Below are 20,533 nucleotides of genomic sequence, written 5' to 3' on the forward strand. Positions count from 1 at the left end.
GAGTGAATGACCATAACTCACTCAATTCAACTCAGAACTCATTGAAAAATCTTCCATTTCGAAGGAGTCGAAGTGTTGTATAAAACGGAAGAAACGGAGATGAAAAAAGCCAAGTATTCTGAGAGTTATGGTGGAAATAGTTAGACTCGCAGTTTGGTCTAGCAGTTTACAGACCTACCTCCTATTGATTGACTATAACTCACTCCATTAAATTTGAAATGGATTCAAATTCATGCCATTTCGAAGATGTCGAAGTGTAGTTGAAAACGGAAGAAACGGAGATAAAACACTCCAAGTATTTTAAGAGTTATGATGAAAATAGTTAGACTCGCGCTTTGGTCTAGCAGTTTACAGACCTACCTCCGAGTGAATGACCATAACTCACTCCATTCAACTCAGAATTCAGTAAAATTTCTTCATCCCATTTTGAAGATGTCGAAGTGTAGTTGAAAACGAAAGAAACGGAGATGAAAAACTCCAAGTATCTTAAGAGTTATGATGGAAATAGTTAGACTCGCGCTTTGGTCTAGCAGTTTACAGACCTACCTTCGATTCATTGACCATAATCAATCAATTCGTCCAGAATTGGTTCAAATTCATGCCATTTGGAAGATGTCGAAGAGTAGTTGAAAAGGAACGAAACGGAGATTAAAAAATCTTAGTATTTTAAGAGTTATGATAGAAATAATTAGACTCGCGCTTTCGCATAGCAGTTTTGAGACCTACATCCGATTTAATGACCTTAACTCACTCAATTGAACACGTAATTCATTGAAATTTGTTCCATTTCGAAGGAGTCGAAGTGTAGTTTAAAACGGAAGAAACAGAGATGAAAAACTCCAAGTATTTTGAGAGTTATGATGGAAATAGTTAGACTCGGGCTTTGGTCTAGCAGTTTACAGACCTACCTCCGGTTGATTGAACATAACTCAGTCAATTCAACTCGGAATTGATTCAAATTCATGCCATTTCGAAGATGTCGAAGCGTAGTTGAAAACGAAAGAAACGGAGATGAAAAACTCCAAGTATTTTAAGAGTTATGATGGAAAAAGTTAGACTCGCGCTTTGGTCTAGCAGTTTACAGACCTACATACGATTGAATGACCATAACTCACTTAATTCAACTCGGAATTCATTGAAATTTGTTCCATTTCGAAGGAGTCGAAGTGTAGTTTAAAACAGAAGAAGCGGAGATGAAAAAAGCCAAGTATTTTAAGAGTTATGGTGGAAGTAGTTAGACTCGCACTTTGGTCTAGCAGTTTACAGACCTACCACCGTTTGATTGACTATAACTCACTCAATTCAACTCGAAATGGATTCAAATTCATGCCATTTCGAAGATGTCGAAGGGCAGTTGAAAACGGAAGAAACGGAGATGAAAAACTCCAAGTATTTTAAGAGTTATGATGGAAATAGTTAGACTCGCGCTTCCGCCTAGCAGTTTACAGACCTACCTCCGAGTGAATGATCATAACTCACTCAATTCAACTCAGAATTCACTGAAATTTCTTCCATTTCGAAGGAGTCGAAGTGTTGTTCAAAACGGAAGAAACCGAGATGAAAAACCCAAGTATTTTGAGAGTTATGGTGGAAATAGTTAGACTCGCACTTTGGTCTAGCAGTTTACAGACCAACCTCCAATTGATTGACCATAACTTACTCAATTTGACTCGGAATTGATTCAAATTCATCCCATTTTGAAGATGTCGAAGTGTAGTTGAAATCGAAAGAAACAGAGATGAAAAACTCCACGTATTTTAACAGTTATGATGGAAATAGTTAAACTCGCGCTTTCGCCTAGCAGTTTATAGACCTACCTCCGAGTGAATGACCATAACTCACTCAATTCAACTCAGAATTCATTGAAAAATCTTCCATTTCGAAGGAGTCAAAGTGTTGTTTAAAACGGAAGAAACGGGGATGAAAAAAGCCAAGTATTTTGAGAGTTATGGTGGAAATAGTTAGACTCACACTTTGGTCTAGCAGTTTACATACCTACCTCTGATTGATTGACTATAACTCACTCCATTAAATTTGAAATGGAGTCAAATTCATGCCATTTCGAAGATGTCGAAGTATAGTTGAAAACGGAAGAAACGAAGATGAAAAACTCCAAGTATTTTAAGAGTTATGATGGAAATAGTTAGACTCGCGCTTTCGCCTAGCAGTTTACAGACCTACCTCCGAGTGAATGACCATATCTCACTCAATTCAACTCAAAATTCATTGAAAAATCTTCCATTTCGAAGGAGTCGAAGTGTTGTTTAAAACGGAAGAAACGGAGATGAAAAAAGCCAAGTATTCTGAGAGTTATGGTGGAAATAGTTAGACTCGCACTTTGGTCTAGCAGTTTACAGACCTACCTCCTATTAATTGACTATAACTCACTCCATTAAATTTGAAATTGATTCAAATTCATGCCATTTCGAAGATGTCGAAGTGTAGTTGAAAACGGAAGAAACGGAGCTAAAACACTCCAAGTATTTTAAGAGTTATGATGGAAATAGTTAGACTCGCGCTTTCGCCTAGCAGTTTACAGACCTACCTCCGAGTGAATGACCATAACTCACTCAATTCAACTCAGAATTCAGTGAAATTTCTTCATCCCATTTTGAAGATGTCGAAGTGTAGTTGAAAACGAAAGAAACAGAGATGAAAAACTACAAGTATCTTAAGAGTTATGATGGAAATAGTTAGACTCGCGCTTTGGTCTAGCAGTTTACAGACTTACCTCCGAGTGAATGACCATAACTCACTCAATTCAACTCAGAATTCATTGAAAAATCTTCCATTTCGAAGGAGTCGAAGTGTTGTTTAAAACGGAAGAAACGGAGATGAAAAAAGCCAAGTATTCGGAGAGTTATGATGGAAATAGTTAGACTCGGGCTTTGGTCTAGCAGTTTACAGACCTACCTCCGGTTGATTGAACATAACTCAGTCAATTCAACTCGGAATTGATTCAAATTCATGCCATTTCGAAGATGTCGAAGCGTAGTTGAAAACGAAAGAAACGGAGATGAAACACTCCAAGTATTTTAAGAGTTATGATGGAAATAGTTAGACTCGCGCTTTCGCCTAGCAGTTTACAGACCTACCTCCGAGTGAATGACCATAACTCATTCAATTCAACTCAGAATTCAGTGAAATTTCTTCATCCCATTTTGAAGATGTCAAAGTGTAGTTGAAAACGAAAGAAACAGAGATGAAAAACTCCAAGTATCTTAAGAGTTATGATGAAAATAGTTAGACTCGCGCTTTGGTCTAGCAGTTTACAGACCTACCTTCGATTCATTGACCATAAGTCAATCAATTCGACCGGAATTGGTTCAAATTCATGCCATTTGGAAGATGTCGAAGAGTAGTTGAAAAGGAAAGAAACGGAGATTAAAAGATCTTAGTATTTTAAGAGTTATGATAGAAATAATTAGACTGGCGCTTTCGCATAGCCGTTTAGAGACCTACATCCGATTTAATGACCTTAACTCACTCAATTGAACACGTAATTCATTGAAATTTGTTCCATTTCGAAGGAGTCGAAGTGTAGTTTAAAACGGAAGAAACAGAGATAAAAAACTCCAAGTATTTTGAGAGTTATGATGGAAATAGTTAGACTCGGGCTTTGGTCTAGCAGTTTACAGACCTACCTCCGGTTGATTGAACATAACTCAGTCAATTCAACTCGGAATTGATTCAAATTCATGCCATTTCGAAGATGTCGAAGCGTAGTTGAAAACGAAAGAAACGGAGATGAAAAACTCCAAGTATTTTAAGAGTTATGATGGAAAAAGTTAGACTCGCGCTTTGGTCTAGCAGTTTACAGACCTACATACGATTGAATGACCATAACTCACTTACTTCAACTCGGAATTCATTGAAATTTGTTCCATTTCGAAGGAGTCGAAGTGTAGTTTAAAACAGAAGAAGCGGAGATGAAAAAAGCCAAGTATTTTAAGAGTTATGGTGGAAATAGTTAGACTCGCACTTTGGTCTAGCAGTTTACAGACCTACCACCGTTTGATTGACTATAACTCACTCAATTCAACTCGAAATGGATTCAAATTCATGCCATTTCGAAGATGTCGAAGGGCAGTTGAAAACGGAAGAAACGGAGATGAAAAACTCCAAGTATTTTAAGAGTTATGATGGAAATAGTTAGACTCGCGCTTTGGTCTAGCAGTTTACAGACCTACCTCCTGTTGGTTGACCATAACTCAGTCAATTCAACTCGGAATTGATTCAAATTCATGCCATTTCGAAGATGTCGAAGCGTAGGTGAAAACTGAAGAAACGGAGATGAAAAACTCCAAGTATTTTAAGAGTTATGATGGAAATAGTTAGACTCGCGCTTCCGCCTAGCAGTTTACAGACCTACCTCCGAGTGAATGATCATAACTCACTCAATTCAACTCAGAATTCACTGAAATTTCTTCCATTTCGAAGGAGTCGAAGTGTTGTTCAAAACGGAAGAAACCGAGATGAAAAACCCAAGTATTTTGAGAGTTATGGTGGAAATAGTTAGACTCGCACTTTGGTCTAGCAGTTTACAGACCAACCTCCAATTGATTGACCATAACTTACTCAATTTGACTCGGAATTGATTCAAATTCATCCCATTTTGAAGATGTCGAAGTGTAGTTGAAATCGAAAGAAACAGAGATGAAAAACTCCACGTATTTTAAGAGTTATGATGGAAATAGTTAAACTCGCGCTTTCGCCTAGCAGTTTACAGACCTACCTCCGAGTGAATGACCATAACTCACTCAATTCAACTCAGAATTCATTGAAAAATCTTCCATTTCGAAGGAGTCAAAGTGTTGTTTAAAACGGAAGAAACGGGGATGAAAAAAGCCAAGTATTTTGAGAGTTATGGTGGAAATAGTTAGACTCACACTTTGGTCTAGCAGTTTACAAACCTACCTCTGATTGATTGACTATAACTCACTCCATTAAATTTGAAATGGAGTCAAATTCATGCCATTTCGAAGATGTCGAAGTATAGTTGAAAACGGAAGAAACGGAGATGAAAAACTCCAAGTATTTTAAGAGTTATGATGGAAATAGTTAGACTCGCGCTTTCGCCTAGCAGTTTACAGACCTACCTCCGAGTGAATGACCATATCTCACTCAATTCAACTCAAAATTCATTGAAAAATCTTCCATTTCGAAGGAGTCGAAGTGTTGTTTAAAACGGAAGAAACGGAGATGAAAAAAGCCAAGTATTCTGAGAGTTATGGTGGAAATAGTTAGACTCGCACTTTGGTCTAGCAGTTTACAGACCTACCTCCTATTAATTGACTATAACTCACTCAATTAAATTTGAAATTGATTCAAATTCATGCCATTTCGAAGATGTCGAAGTGTAGTTGAAAACGGAAGAAACGGAGCTAAAACACTCCAAGTATTTTAAGAGTTATGATGGAAATAGTTAGACTCGCGCTTTCGCCTAGCAGTTTACAGACCTACCTCCGAGTGAATGACCATAACTCACTCAATTCAACTCAGAATTCAGTGAAATTTCTTCATCCCATTTTGAAGATGTCGAAGTGTAGTTGAAAACGAAAGAAACAGAGATGAAAAACTACAAGTATCTTAAGAGTTATGATGGAAATAGTTAGACTCGCGCTTTGGTCTAGCAGTTTACAGACCTACCTCCGAGTGAATGACCATAACTCACTCAATTCAACTCAGAATTCATTGAAACATCTTCCATTTCGAAGGAGTCGAAGTGTTGTTTAAAACGGAAGAAACGGAGATGAAAAAAGCCAAGTATTTTGAGAGTTATGATGGAAATTGTTAGACTCGGGCTTTGGTCTAGCAGTTTACAGACCTACCTCCGGTTGATTGAACATAACTCAGTCAATTCAACTCGGAATTGATTCAAATTCATGCCATTTCGAAGATGTCGAAGCGTAGTTGAAAACGAAAGAACCGGAGATGAAAAACTCCAAGTATTTTAAGAGTTATGATGGAAAAAGTTAGATTCGCGCTTTGGTCTAGCAGTTTACAGACCTACATACGATTGAATGACCATAACTCACTTAATTCAACTCGAAATTCATTGAAATTTGTTCCATTTCGAAGGAGTCGAAGTGTAGTTTAAAATAGAAGAAGCGGAGATGAAAAAAGCCAAGTATTTTAAGAGTTATGGTGGAAATTGTTAGACTCGCACTTTGGTCTAGCAGTTTACAGACCTACCACCGTTTGATTGACTATAACTCACTCAATTCAACTCGAAATGGATTCAAATTCATGCCATTTCGAAGATGTCGAAGGGCAGTTGAAAAAGGAAGAAACGGAGATGAAAAACTCCAAGTATTTTAAGAGTTATGATGGAAATAGTTAGACTCGCGCTTAGGTCTAGCAGTTTACAGACCTACCTCCGGTTGGTTGACCATAACTCAGTCAATTCAACTCGGAATTGATTCAAATTCACGCCATTTCGAAGATGTCGAAGCGTAGTTGAAAACGGAAGAAACGGAGATGAAAAACTCCAAGTATTTTAAGAGTTATGATGGAAATAGTTAGACTCGCGCTTCCGCCTAGCTGTTTACAAACCTACCTCCGAGTGAATGATCATAACTCACTCAATTCAACTCAGAATTCACTGAAATTTCTTCCATTTCGAAGGAGTCGAAGTGTTGTTTAAAACGGAAGAAACGGAGATGAAAAAACCCAAGTATTTTGAGAGTTATGGTGGAAATAGTTAGACTCACACTTTGGTCTAGCAGTTTACAGACCTACCTCCGATTGATTAATTATAACTCACCCAATTAAATTTGAAATGGATTCAAATTCATGCCATTTTGAAGGAGTCGAAGTGTAGTTGAAAACGGAAGAAACGGAGATAAAAAACTCCAAGTATTTTAAGAGTTATGATGGAAATACTTAGACTCGCGCTTTGGTTTAGCAGTTTACAGACGTACCACCGTTTGATTGACTATAACTCACTCAATTCAACTCGAAATGGAATCAAATTCATGCCATTTCGAAGATGTCGAAGGGTAGTTGAAAATGGAAGAAACGAAGATGAAAAACTCCAAGTATGTTAAGAGTTATGACGGAAATAGTTAGACTCGCGCTTTCGCCGAGCAGTTCACAGACCTACCTCCAAGTGAATGACCATAACTCGCTCAATTTGACTCAGAATTCATTGAAATTTCTTCCATTTCGAATGAGTCAAAGTGTTGTTTACAATGGAAGAAACGGAGATGAAAAAAGCCAAGTATTTTGAGAGTTATGGTGGAAATAGTTAGACTCGCACTTTGGTCTAGCAGTTTACAGACCAACCTCCAATTGATTGACCATAACTTACTCAATTTGACTCGGAATTGATTCAAATTCATCACATTTTGAAGATGTCGAAGTGTAGTTGAAATCGAAAGAAACAGAGATGAAAAACTCCAAGTATTTTAAGAGTTATGATGGAAATAGTTAAACTCGCGCTTTCGCCTAGCAGTTTACAGACCTACCTCCGAGTGAATGACCATAACTCACTCAATTCAACTCAGAATTCATTGAAAAATCTTCCATTTCGAAGGAGTCGAAGTGTTGTTTAAAACGGAAGAAACGGGGATGAAAAAATCCAAGTATTTTGAGAGTTATGGTGGAAATAGTTAGACTCACACTTTGGTCTAGCAGTTTACAGACCTACCTCCGATTGATTGACTATAACTCACTCCATTAAATTTGAAATGGAGTCAAATTCATGCCATTTCGAAGATGTCGAAGTGTAGTTGAAAACGGAAGAAACGGAGATGAAAAACTCCAAGTATTTTAAGAGTTATGATGGAAATAGTTAGAGTCGCGCTTTCGCCTAGCAGTTTACAGACCTACCTCCGAGTGAATGACCATAACTCACTCAATTCAACTCAGAACTCATTGAAAAATCTTCCATTTCGAAGGAGTCGAAGTGTTGTATAAAACGGAAGAAACGGAGATGAAAAAAGCCAAGTATTCTGAGAGTTATGGTGGAAATAGTTAGACTCGCAGTTTGGTCTAGCAGTTTACAGACCTACCTCCTATTGATTGACTATAACTCACTCCATTAAATTTGAAATGGATTCAAATTCATGCCATTTCGAAGATGTCGAAGTGTAGTTGAAAACGGAAGAAACGGAGATAAAACACTCCAAGTATTTTAAGAGTTATGATGAAAATAGTTAGACTCGCGCTTTGGTCTAGCAGTTTACAGACCTACCTCCGAGTGAATGACCATAACTCACTCCATTCAACTCAGAATTCAGTAAAATTTCTTCATCCCATTTTGAAGATGTCGAAGTGTAGTTGAAAACGAAAGAAACGGAGATGAAAAACTCCAAGTATCTTAAGAGTTATGATGGAAATAGTTAGACTCGCGCTTTGGTCTAGCAGTTTACAGACCTACCTTCGATTCATTGACCATAATCAATCAATTCGTCCAGAATTGGTTCAAATTCATGCCATTTGGAAGATGTCGAAGAGTAGTTGAAAAGGAACGAAACGGAGATTAAAAAATCTTAGTATTTTAAGAGTTATGATAGAAATAATTAGACTCGCGCTTTCGCATAGCAGTTTTGAGACCTACATCCGATTTAATGACCTTAACTCACTCAATTGAACACGTAATTCATTGAAATTTGTTCCATTTCGAAGGAGTCGAAGTGTAGTTTAAAACGGAAGAAACAGAGATGAAAAACTCCAAGTATTTTGAGAGTTATGATGGAAATAGTTAGACTCGGGCTTTGGTCTAGCAGTTTACAGACCTACCTCCGGTTGATTGAACATAACTCAGTCAATTCAACTCGGAATTGATTCAAATTCATGCCATTTCGAAGATGTCGAAGCGTAGTTGAAAACGAAAGAAACGGAGATGAAAAACTCCAAGTATTTTAAGAGTTATGATGGAAAAAGTTAGACTCGCGCTTTGGTCTAGCAGTTTACAGACCTACATACGATTGAATGACCATAACTCACTTAATTCAACTCGGAATTCATTGAAATTTGTTCCATTTCGAAGGAGTCGAAGTGTAGTTTAAAACAGAAGAAGCGGAGATGAAAAAAGCCAAGTATTTTAAGAGTTATGGTGGAAGTAGTTAGACTCGCACTTTGGTCTAGCAGTTTACAGACCTACCACCGTTTGATTGACTATAACTCACTCAATTCAACTCGAAATGGATTCAAATTCATGCCATTTCGAAGATGTCGAAGGGCAGTTGAAAACGGAAGAAACGGAGATGAAAAACTCCAAGTATTTTAAGAGTTATGATTGAAATAGTTAGACTCGCGCTTTGGTCTAGCAGTTTAAAGACCTACCTCCGGTTGGTTGACCATAACTCAGTCAATTCAACTCGGAATTGATTCAAATTCATGTCATTTCGAAGATGTCGAAGCGTAGTTGAAAACGGAAGAAACGGAGAGGAAAAACTCCAAGTATTTTAAGAGTTATGATGGAAATAGTTAGACTCGCGCTTTGGTCTAGCAGTTTACAGACCTACCTCCGGTTGGTTGACCATAACTCAGTCAATTCAACTCGGAATTGATTCAAATTCATGCCATTTCGAAGATGTCGAAGCATAGTTGAAAACGGAAGAAACGGAAATGAAAAACTCCAAGTATTTTAAGAGTTATGATGGAAATAATTAGACTCGCGCTTCCGCCTAGCAGTTTACAAACCTACCTCCGAGTGAATGATCATAACTCACTCAATTCAACTCAGAATTCACTGAAATTTCTTCCATTTCGAAGGAGTCGAAGTGTTGTTTAAAACGGAAGAAACCGAGATGAAAAAACCCAAGTATTTTGAGAGTTATGGTGGAAATAGTTAGACTCGCACTTTGGTTTAGCAGTTTACAGACCTACCTCCGATTGATTGACTATAACTCACCAAATTAAATTTGAAATGGATTCAAATTCATGCCATTTCGAAGGAGTCGAAGTGTAGTTGAAAACGGAAGAAACGGAGATGAAAAACTCAAAGTATTTTAAGAGTTATGATGGAAATAGTTAGACTCGCGCTTTCGCCTAGCAGTTTACAGACCTACCTCCTATTGATTGACTATAACTCACTCCATTAAATTTGAAATGGATTCAAATTCATGCCATTTCGAAGATGTCGAAGTGTAGTTGAAAACGGAAGAAACGGAGATAAAACACTCCAAGTATTTTAAGAGTTATGATGAAAATAGTTAGACTCGCGCTTTGGTCTAGCAGTTTACAGACCTAACTCCGAGTGAATGACCATAACTCACTCCATTCAACTCAGAATTCTGTAAAATTTCTTCATCCCATTTTGAAGATGTCGAAGTGTAGTTGAAAACGAAAGAAACGGAGATGAAAAACTCCAAGTATCTTAAGAGTTATGATGGAAATAGTTAGACTCGCGCTTTGGTCTAGCAGTTTACAGACCTACCTTCGATTCATTGACCATAATCAATCAATTCGACCAGAATTGGTTCAAATTCATGCCATTTGGAAGATGTCGAAGAGTAGTTGAAAAGGAACGAAACGGAGATTAAAAAATCTTAGTATTTTAAGAGTTATGATAGAAATAATTAGACTCGCGCTTTCGCATAGCAGTTTTGAGACCTACATCCGATTTAATGACCTTAACTCACTCAATTGAACACGTAATTCATTGAAATTTGTTCCATTTCGAAGGAGTCGAAGTGTAGTTTAAAACGGAAGAAACAGAGATGAAAAACTCCAAGTATTTTGAGAGTTATGATGGAAATAGTTAGACTCGGGCTTTGGTCTAGCAGTTTACAGACCTACCTCCGGTTGATTGAACATAACTCAGTCAATTCAACTCGGAATTGATTCAAATTCATGCCATTTCGAAGATGTCGAAGCGTAGTTGAAAACGAAAGAAACGGAGATGAAAAACTCCAAGTATTTTAAGAGTTATGATGGAAAAAGTTAGACTCGCGCTTTGGTCTAGCAGTTTACAGACCTACATACGATTGAATGACCATAACTCACTTAATTCAACTCGGAATTCATTGAAATTTGTTCCATTTCGAAGGAGTCGAAGTGTAGTTTAAAACAGAAGAAGCGGAGATGAAAAAAGCCAAGTATTTTAAGAGTTATGGTGGAAGTAGTTAGACTCGCACTTTGGTCTAGCAGTTTACAGACCTACCACCGTTTGATTGACTATAACTCACTCAATTCAACTCGAAATGGATTCAAATTCATGCCATTTCGAAGATGTCGAAGGGCAGTTGAAAACGGAAGAAACGGAGATGAAAAACTCCAAGTATTTTAAGAGTTATGATTGAAATAGTTAGACTCGCGCTTTGGTCTAGCAGTTTAAAGACCTACCTCCGGTTGGTTGACCATAACTCAGTCAATTCAACTCGGAATTGATTCAAATTCATGTCATTTCGAAGATGTCGAAGCGTAGTTGAAAACGGAAGAAACGGAGAGGAAAAACTCCAAGTATTTTAAGAGTTATGATGGAAATAGTTAGACTCGCGCTTTGGTCTAGCAGTTTACAGACCTACCTCCGGTTGGTTGACCATAACTCAGTCAATTCAACTCGGAATTGATTCAAATTCATGCCATTTCGAAGATGTCGAAGCATAGTTGAAAACGGAAGAAACGGAGATGAAAAACTCCAAGTATTTTAAGAGTTATGATGGAAATAATTAGACTCGCGCTTCTGCCTAGCAGTTTACAAACCTACCTCCGAGTGAATGATCATAACTCACTCAATTCAACTCAGAATTCACTGAAATTTCTTCCATTTCGAAGGAGTCGAAGTGTAGTTTAAAACAGAAGAAGCGGAGATGAAAAAAGCCAAGTATTTTAAGAGTTATGGTGGAAGTAGTTAGACTCGCACTTTGGTCTAGCAGTTTACAGACCTACCACCGTTTGATTGACTATAACTCACTCAATTCAACTCGAAATGGATTCAAATTCATGCCATTTCGAAGATGTCGAAGGGCAGTTGAAAACGGAAGAAACGGAGATGAAAAACTCCAAGTATTTTAAGAGTTATGATTGAAATAGTTAGACTCGCGCTTTGGTCTAGCAGTTTAAAGACCTACCTCCGGTTGGTTGACCATAACTCAGTCAATTCAACTCGGAATTGATTCAAATTCATGTCATTTCGAAGATGTCGAAGCGTAGTTGAAAACGGAAGAAACGGAGAGGAAAAACTCCAAGTATTTTAAGAGTTATGATGGAAATAGTTAGACTCGCGCTTTGGTCTAGCAGTTTACAGACCTACCTCCGGTTGGTTGACCATAACTCAGTCAATTCAACTCGGAATTGATTCAAATTCATGCCATTTCGAAGATGTCGAAGCATAGTTGAAAACGGAAGAAACGGAGATGAAAAACTCCAAGTATTTTGAGAGTTATGGTGGAAATAGTTAGACTCGCACTTTGGTTTAGCAGTTTACAGACCTACCTCCGATTGATTGACTATAACACACCAAATTAAATTTGAAATGGATTCAAATTCATGCCATTTCGAAGGAGTCGAAGTGTAGTTGAAAACGGAAGAAACGGAGATGAAAAACTCCAAGTATTTTAAGAGTTATGATGGAAATAGTTAGACTCGCGCTTTCGCCTAGCAGTTTACAGACCTACCTCCGAGTGAATGACCATAACTCACTCAATTCAACTCAGAATTCAGTGAAATTTCTTCATCCCATTTTGAAGATGTCGAAGTGTAGTTGAAAACGAAAGAAACAGAGATGAAAAACTCCAAGTATCTTAAGAGTTATGATGGAAATAGTTAGACTCGCGCTTTGGGCTAGCAGTTTACAGACCTACCTTCGATTCATTGACCATAAGTCAATAAATTCGACCGGAATTGGTTCAAATTCATGCCATTTGGAAGATGTCGAAGAGTAGTTGAAAAGGAAAGAAACGAAGATTAAAAAATCTTAGTATTTTAAGAGTTATGATAGAAATAATTAGATTCGCGCTTTCGCATAGCAGTTTAGAGTCCTACATCCGATTTAATGACCTTAACTCACTCAATTGAACACGTAATTCATTGAAATTTGTTCCATTTCGAAGGAGTCGAAGTGTAGTTTAAAACGGAAGAACAGAGATGAAAAACTCCAAGTATTTTGAGAGTTATGATGGAAATAGTTAGACTCGGGCTTTGGTCTAGCAGTTTACAGACCTACCTCCGGTTGATTGAACATAACTCAGTCAATTCAACTCGGAATTGATTCAAATTCATGCCATTTCGAAGATGTCGAAGCGTAGTTGAAAACAAAAGAAACGGAGATGAAAAACTCCAAGTATTTTAAGAGTTATGATGGAAAAAGTTAGACTCGCGCTTTGGTCTAGCAGTTTACAGACCTACATACGATTGGATGACCATAACTCACTTAATTCAACTCGGAATTCATTGAAATTTGTTCCATTTCGAAGGAGTCGAAGTGTAGTTTAAAACAGAAGAAGCGGAGATGAAAAAAGCCAGGTATTTTAAGAGTTATGGTGGAAATAGTTAGACTCGCACTTTGGTCTAGCAGTTTACAGACCTACCACCGTTTGATTGACTATAACTCACTCAATTGAACTCGAAATGGATTCAAATTCATGCTATTTCGAAGATGTCGAAGGGCAGTTGAAAAACGAAGAAACGGAGATGAAAAACTCCAAGTATTTTAAGAGTTATGATGGAAATAGTTAGACTCGCGCTTTGGTCTAGCAGTTTACAGACCTACCTCCGGTTGGTTGACCATAACTCAGTCAATTCAACTCGGAATTGATTCAAATTCATGCCATTTCGAAGACGTCGAAGCGTAGGTGAAAACGGAAGAAACGGAGATGAAAAACTCCAAGTATTTTAAGAGTTATGATGGAAATAGTTAGACTCGCGCTTCCGCCTAGCAGTTTACAGACCTACCTCCGAGTGAATGATCATAACTCACTCAATTCAACTCAGAATTCACTGAAATTTCTTCCATTTCGAAGGAGTCGAAGTGTTGTTCAAAACGGAAGAAACAGAGATGAAAAAACCCAAGTATTTTGAGAGTTATGGTGGAAATAGTTAGACTCGCACTTTGGTCTAGCAGTTTACAGACCAACCTCCAATTGATTGACCATAACTTACTCAATTTGACTCGGAATTGATTCAAATTCATCCCATTTTGAAGATGTCGAAGTGTAGTTGAAATCGAAAGAAACAGAGATGAAAAACTCCACGTATTTTAAGAGTTATGATGGAAATAGTTAAACTCGCGCTTTCGCCTAGCAGTTAACAGACCTACCTCCGAGTGAATGACCATAACTCACTCAATTCAACTCAGAATTCATTGAAAAATCTTCCATTTCGAAGGAGTCGAAGTCTTGTTTAAAACGGAAGAAACGGGGATGAAAAAAGCCAAGTATTTTGAGAGTTATGGTGGAAATAGTTAGACTCATACTTTGGTCTAGCAGTTTACAGACCTACCTCTGATTGATTGACTATAACTCACTCCATTAAATTTGAAATGGAGTCAAATTCATGCCATTTCGAAGATGTCGAAGTGTAGTTGAAAACGGAAGAAACGGAGATGAAAAACTCCAAGTATTTTAAGAGTTATGATGGAAATAGTTAGACTCGCGCTTTTGCCTAGCAGTTTACAGACCTACCTCCGAGTGAATGACCATAACTCACTCAATTCAACTCAAAATTCATTGAAAAATCTTCCATTTCGAAGGTGTCGAAGTGTTGTTTAAAACGGAAGAAACGGAGATGAAAAAAGCCAAGTATTCTGAGAGTTATGGTGGAAATAGTTAGACTCGCACTTTGGTCTAGCAGTTTACAGACCTACCTCCTATTAATTGACTATAACTCACTCCATTAAATTTGAAATGGATTCAAATTACTGCCATTTCGAAGATTTCGAAGTGTAGTTGAAAACGGAAGAAACGGAGATGAAAAACTCCAAGTATTTTAAGAGTTATGATGGAAATAGTTAGACTCGCGCTTTGGTCTAGCAGTTTACAGACCTACCTCCGGTTGGTTGACCATAACTCAGTCAATTCAACTCGGAATTGATTCAAATTCATGCCATTTCGAAGATGTCGAAGCATAGTTGAAAACGGAAGAAACGGAGATGAAAAACTCCAAGTATTTTAAGAGTTATGATGGAAATAATTAGACTCGCGCTTCCGCCTAGCAGTTTACAAACCTACCTCCGAGTGAATGATCATAACTCACTCAATTCAACTCAGAATTCACTGAAATTTCTTCCATTTCGAAGGAGTCGAAGTGTTGTTTAAAACGGAAGAAACCGAGATGAAAAAACCCAAGTATTTTGAGAGTTATGGTGGAAATAGTTAGACTCGCACTTTGGTTTAGCAGTTTACAGACCTACCTCCGATTGATTGACTATAACACACCAAATTAAATTTGAAATGGATTCAAATTCATGCCATTTCGAAGGAGTCGAAGTGTAGTTGAAAACGGAAGAAACGGAGATGAAAAACTCCAAGTATTTTAAGAGTTATGATGGAAATAGTTAGACTCGCGCTTTCGCCTAGCAGTTTACAGACCTACCTCCGAGTGAATGACCATAACTCACTCAATTCAACTCAGAATTCAGTGAAATTTCTTCATCCCATTTTGAAGATGTCGAAGTGTAGTTGAAAACGAAAGAAACAGAGATGAAAAACTCCAAGTATCTTAAGAGTTATGATGGAAATAGTTAGACTCGCGCTTTGGGCTAGCAGTTTACAGACCTACCTTCGATTCATTGACCATAAGTCAATAAATTCGACCGGAATTGGTTCAAATTCATGCCATTTGGAAGATGTCGAAGAGTAGTTGAAAAGGAAAGAAACGAAGATTAAAAAATCTTAGTATTTTAAGAGTTATGATAGAAATAATTAGATTCGCGCTTTCGCATAGCAGTTTAGAGTCCTACATCCGATTTAATGACCTTAACTCACTCAATTGAACACGTAATTCATTGAAATTTGTTCCATTTCGAAGGAGTCGAAGTGTAGTTTAAAACGGAAGAACAGAGATGAAAAACTCCAAGTATTTTGAGAGTTATGATGGAAATAGTTAGACTCGGGCTTTGGTCTAGCAGTTTACAGACCTACCTCCGGTTGATTGAACATAACTCAGTCAATTCAACTCGGAATTGATTCAAATTCATGCCATTTCGAAGATGTCGAAGCGTAGTTGAAAACGAAAGAAACGGAGATGAAAAACTCCAAGTATTTTAAGAGTTATGATGGAAAAAGTTAGACTCGCGCTTTGGTCTAGCAGTTTACAGACCTACATACGATTGGATGACCATAACTCACTTAATTCAACTCGGAATTCATTGAAATTTGTTCCATTTCGAAGGAGTCGAAGTGTAGTTTAAAACAGAAGAAGCGGAGATGAAAAAAGCCAGGTATTTTAAGAGTTATGGTGGAAATAGTTAGACTCGCACTTTGGTCTAGTAGTTTACAGACCTACCACCGTTTGATTGACTATAACTCACTCAATTCAACTCGAAATGGATTCAAATTCATGCTATTTCGAAGATGTCGAAGGGCAGTTGAAAAAGGAAGAAACGGAGATGAAAAACTCCAAGTATTTTAAGAGTTATGATGGAAATAGTTAGACTCGCGCTTTGGTCTAGCAGTTTACAGACCTACCTCCGGTTGGTTGACCATAACTCAGTCAATTCAACTCGGAATTGATTCAAATTCATGCCATTTCGAAGACGTCGAAGCGTAGGTGAAAACGGAAGAAACGGAGATGAAAAACTCCAAGTATTTTAAGAGTTATGATGGAAATAGTTAGACTCGCGCTTCCGCCTAGCAGTTTACAGACCTACCTCCGAGTGAATGATCATAACTCACTCAATTCAACTCAGAATTCACTGAAATTTCTTCCATTTCGAAGGAGTCGAAGTGTAGTTCAAAACGGAAGAAACAGAGATGAAAAAACCCAAGTATTTTGAGAGTTATGGTGGAAATAGTTAGACTCGCACTTTGGTCTAGCAGTTTACAGACCAACCTCCAATTGATTGACCATAACTTACTCAATTTGACTCGGAATTGATTCAAATTCATCCCATTTTGAAGATGTCGAAGTGTAGTTGAAATCGAAAGAAACAGAGATGAAAAACTCCACGTATTTTAAGAGTTATGATGGAAATAGTTAAACTCGCGCTTTCGCCTAGCAGTTAACAGACCTACCTCCGAGTGAATGACCATAACCTCACTCAATTCAACTCAGAATTCATTGAAAAATCTTCCATTTCGAAGGAGTCGAAGTCTTGTTTAAAACGGAAGAAACGGGGATGAAAAAAGCCAAGTATTTTGAGAGTTATGGTGGAAATAGTTAGACTCACACTTTGGTCTAGCAGTTTACAGACCTACCTCTGATTGATTGACTATAACTCACTCCATTAAATTTGAAATGGAGTCAAATTCATGCCATTTCGAAGATGTCGAAGTGTAGTTGAAAACGGAAGAAACGGAGATGAAAAACTCCAAGTATTTTAAGAGTTATGATGGAAATAGTTAGACTCGCGCTTTTGCCTAGCAGTTTACAGACCTACCTCCGAGTGAATGACCATAACTCACTCAATTCAACTCAAAATTCATTGAAAAATCTTCCATTTCGAAGGTGTCGAAGTGTTGTTTAAAACGGAAGAAACGGAGATGAAAAAAGCCAAGTATTCTGAGAGTTATGGTGGAAATAGTTAGACTCGCACTTTGGTCTAGCAGTTTACAGACCTACCTCCTATTAATTGACTATAACTCACTCCATTAAATTTGAAATGGATTCAAATTACTGCCATTTCGAAGATTTCGAAGTGTAGTTGAAAACGGAAGAAACGGAGATGAAACACTCCAAGTATTTTAAGAGTTATGATGGAAATAGTTAGACTCGCGCTTTCGCCTAGCAGTTTACAGACCTACCTCCGAGTGAATGACCATAACTCACTAAATTCAACTCAGAATTCAGTGAAATTTCTTCATCCCATTTTGAAGATGTCGAAGTGTAGTTGAAAACGAAAGAAACAGAGATGAAAAACTCCAAGTATCTTAAGAGTTATGATGGAAATAGTTAGACTCGCGCTCTGGTCTAGCAGTTTACAGACCTACCTCCGAGTGAATGACCATAACTCACTCAATTCAACTCAGAATTCATTGAAAAATCTTCCATTTCGAAGGAGTCGAAGTGTTGTTTAAAACGGAAGAAACGGAGATGAAAAAAGCCAAGTATTCTGAGAGTTATGATGGAATTAGTTAGACTCGAGCTTTGGTCTAGCAGTTTACAGACCTACCTCCGGTTGATTGAACATAACTCAGTCAATTCAACTCGGAATTGATTCAAATTCATGCCATTTCGAAGATGTCGAAGCGTAGTTGAAAACGAAAGAAACGGAGATGAAACACTCCAAGTATTTTAAGAGTTATGATGGAAATAGTTAGACTCGCGCTTTCGCCTAGCAGTTTACAGAGCTACCTCCGAGTGAATGACCATAACTCACTCAATTCAACTCAGAATTCAGTGAAATTTCTTCATCCCATTTTGAAGATGTCAAAGTGTAGTTGAAAACGAAAGAAACAGAGTTGAAAAACTCAAAGTATCTTAAGAGTTATGATGGAAATAGTTAGACTCGCGCTTTGGTCTAGCAGTTTACAGACCTACCTTCGATTCATTGACCATAAGTCAATAAATTCGACCGGAATTGGTTCAAATTCATGCCATTTGGAAGATGTCGAAGAGTAGATGAAAAGGAAAGAAACGGAGATTAAAAAATCTTAGTATTTTAAGAGTTATGATAGAAATAATTAGACTCGCGCTTTCGCATAGCAGTTTAGAGTCCTACATCCGATTTAATGACCTTAACTCACTCAATTGAACACGTAATTCATTGAAATTTGTTCCATTTCGAAGGAGTCGAAGTGTAGTTTAAAACGGAAGAACAGAGATGAAAAACTCCAAGTATTTTGAGAGTTATGATGGAAATAGTTAGACTCGGGCTTTGGTCTAGCAGTTTACAGACCTACCTCCGGTTGATTGAACATAACTCAGTCAATTCAACTCGGAATTGATTCAAATTCATGCCATTTCGAAGATGTCGAAGCGTAGTTGAAAACGAAAGAAACGGAGATGAAAAACTCCAAGTATTTTAAGAGTTATGATGGAAAAAGTTAGACTCGCGCTTTGGTCAAGCAGTTTACAGACCTACATACGATTGGATGACCATAACTCACTTAATTCAACTCGGAATTCATTGAAATTTGTTCCATTTTGAAGGAGTCGAAGTGTAGTTTAAAACAGAAGAAGCGGAGATGAAAAAAGCCAAGTATTTTAAGAGTTATGGTGGAAATAGTTAGACTCGCACTTTGGTCTAGCACTTTACAGACCTACCACCGTTTGATTGACTATAACTCACTCAATTCAACTCGAAATGGATTCAAATTCATGCCATTTCGAAGATGTCGAAGGGCAGTTGAAAAAGGAAGAAACGGAGATGAAAAACTCCAAGTATTTTAAGAGTTATGATGGAAATAGTTAGACTCGCGCTTTGGTCTAGCAGTTTACAGACCTACCTCCGGTTGGTTGACCATAACTCAGTCAATTCAACTCGGAATTGATTCAAATTCATTCCATTTCGAAGATATCGAAGCGTAGGTGAAAACGGAAGAAACGGAGATGAAAAACTCCAAGTATTTTAAGAGTTATGATGGAAATAGTTAGACTCGCGCTTCCGCCTAGCAGTTTACAGACCTACCTCCGAGTGAATGATCATAACTCACTCAATTCAACTCAGAATTCACTGAAATTTCTTCCATTTCGAAGGAGTCGAAGTGTTGTTCAAAACGGAAGAAACCGAGATGAAAAAACCCAAGTATTTTGAGAGTTATGGTGGAAATAGTTAGACTCGCACTTTGGTCTAGCAGTTTACAGACCAACCTCCAATTGATTGACCATAACTTACTCAATTTGACTCGGAATTGATTCAAATTCATCCCATTTTGAAGATGTCGAAGTGTAGTTGAAATCGAAAGAAACAGAGATGAAAAACTCCACGTATTTTAAGAGTTATGATGGAAATAGTTAAACTCGCGCTTTCGCCTAGCAGTTAACAGACCTACCTCCGAGTGAATGACCATAACTCACTCAATTCAACTCAGAATTCATTGAAAAATCTTCCATTTCGAAGGAGTCGAAGTGTTGTTTAAAACGGAAGAAACGGGGATGAAAAAAGCCAAGTATTTTGAGAGTTATGGTGGAAATAGTTAGACTCACACTTTGGTCTAGCAGTTTACAGACCTACCTCTGATTGATTGACTATAACTCACTCCATTAAATTTGAAATGGAGTCAAATTCATGCCATTTCGAAGATGTCGAAGTGTAGTTGAAAACGGAAGAAACGGAGATGAAAAACTCCAAGTATTTTAAGAGTTATGATGGAAATAGTTAGACTCGCGCTTTCGCCTAGCAGTTTACAGACCTACCTCCGAGTGAATGACCATAACTCACTCAATTCAACTCAAAATTCATTGAAAAATCTTCCATTTCGAAGGTGTCGAAGTGTTGTTTAAAACGGAAGAAACGGAGATGAAAAAAGCCAAGTATTCTGAG

This window comes from Tasmannia lanceolata, unplaced genomic scaffold (genome assembly GCF_043159265.1).
Source record: "Tasmannia lanceolata isolate RefF3 unplaced genomic scaffold, GAP_Taslan_0.1 ptg000018l, whole genome shotgun sequence".
Lineage (NCBI taxonomy): Eukaryota > Viridiplantae > Streptophyta > Magnoliopsida > Canellales > Winteraceae > Tasmannia > Tasmannia lanceolata.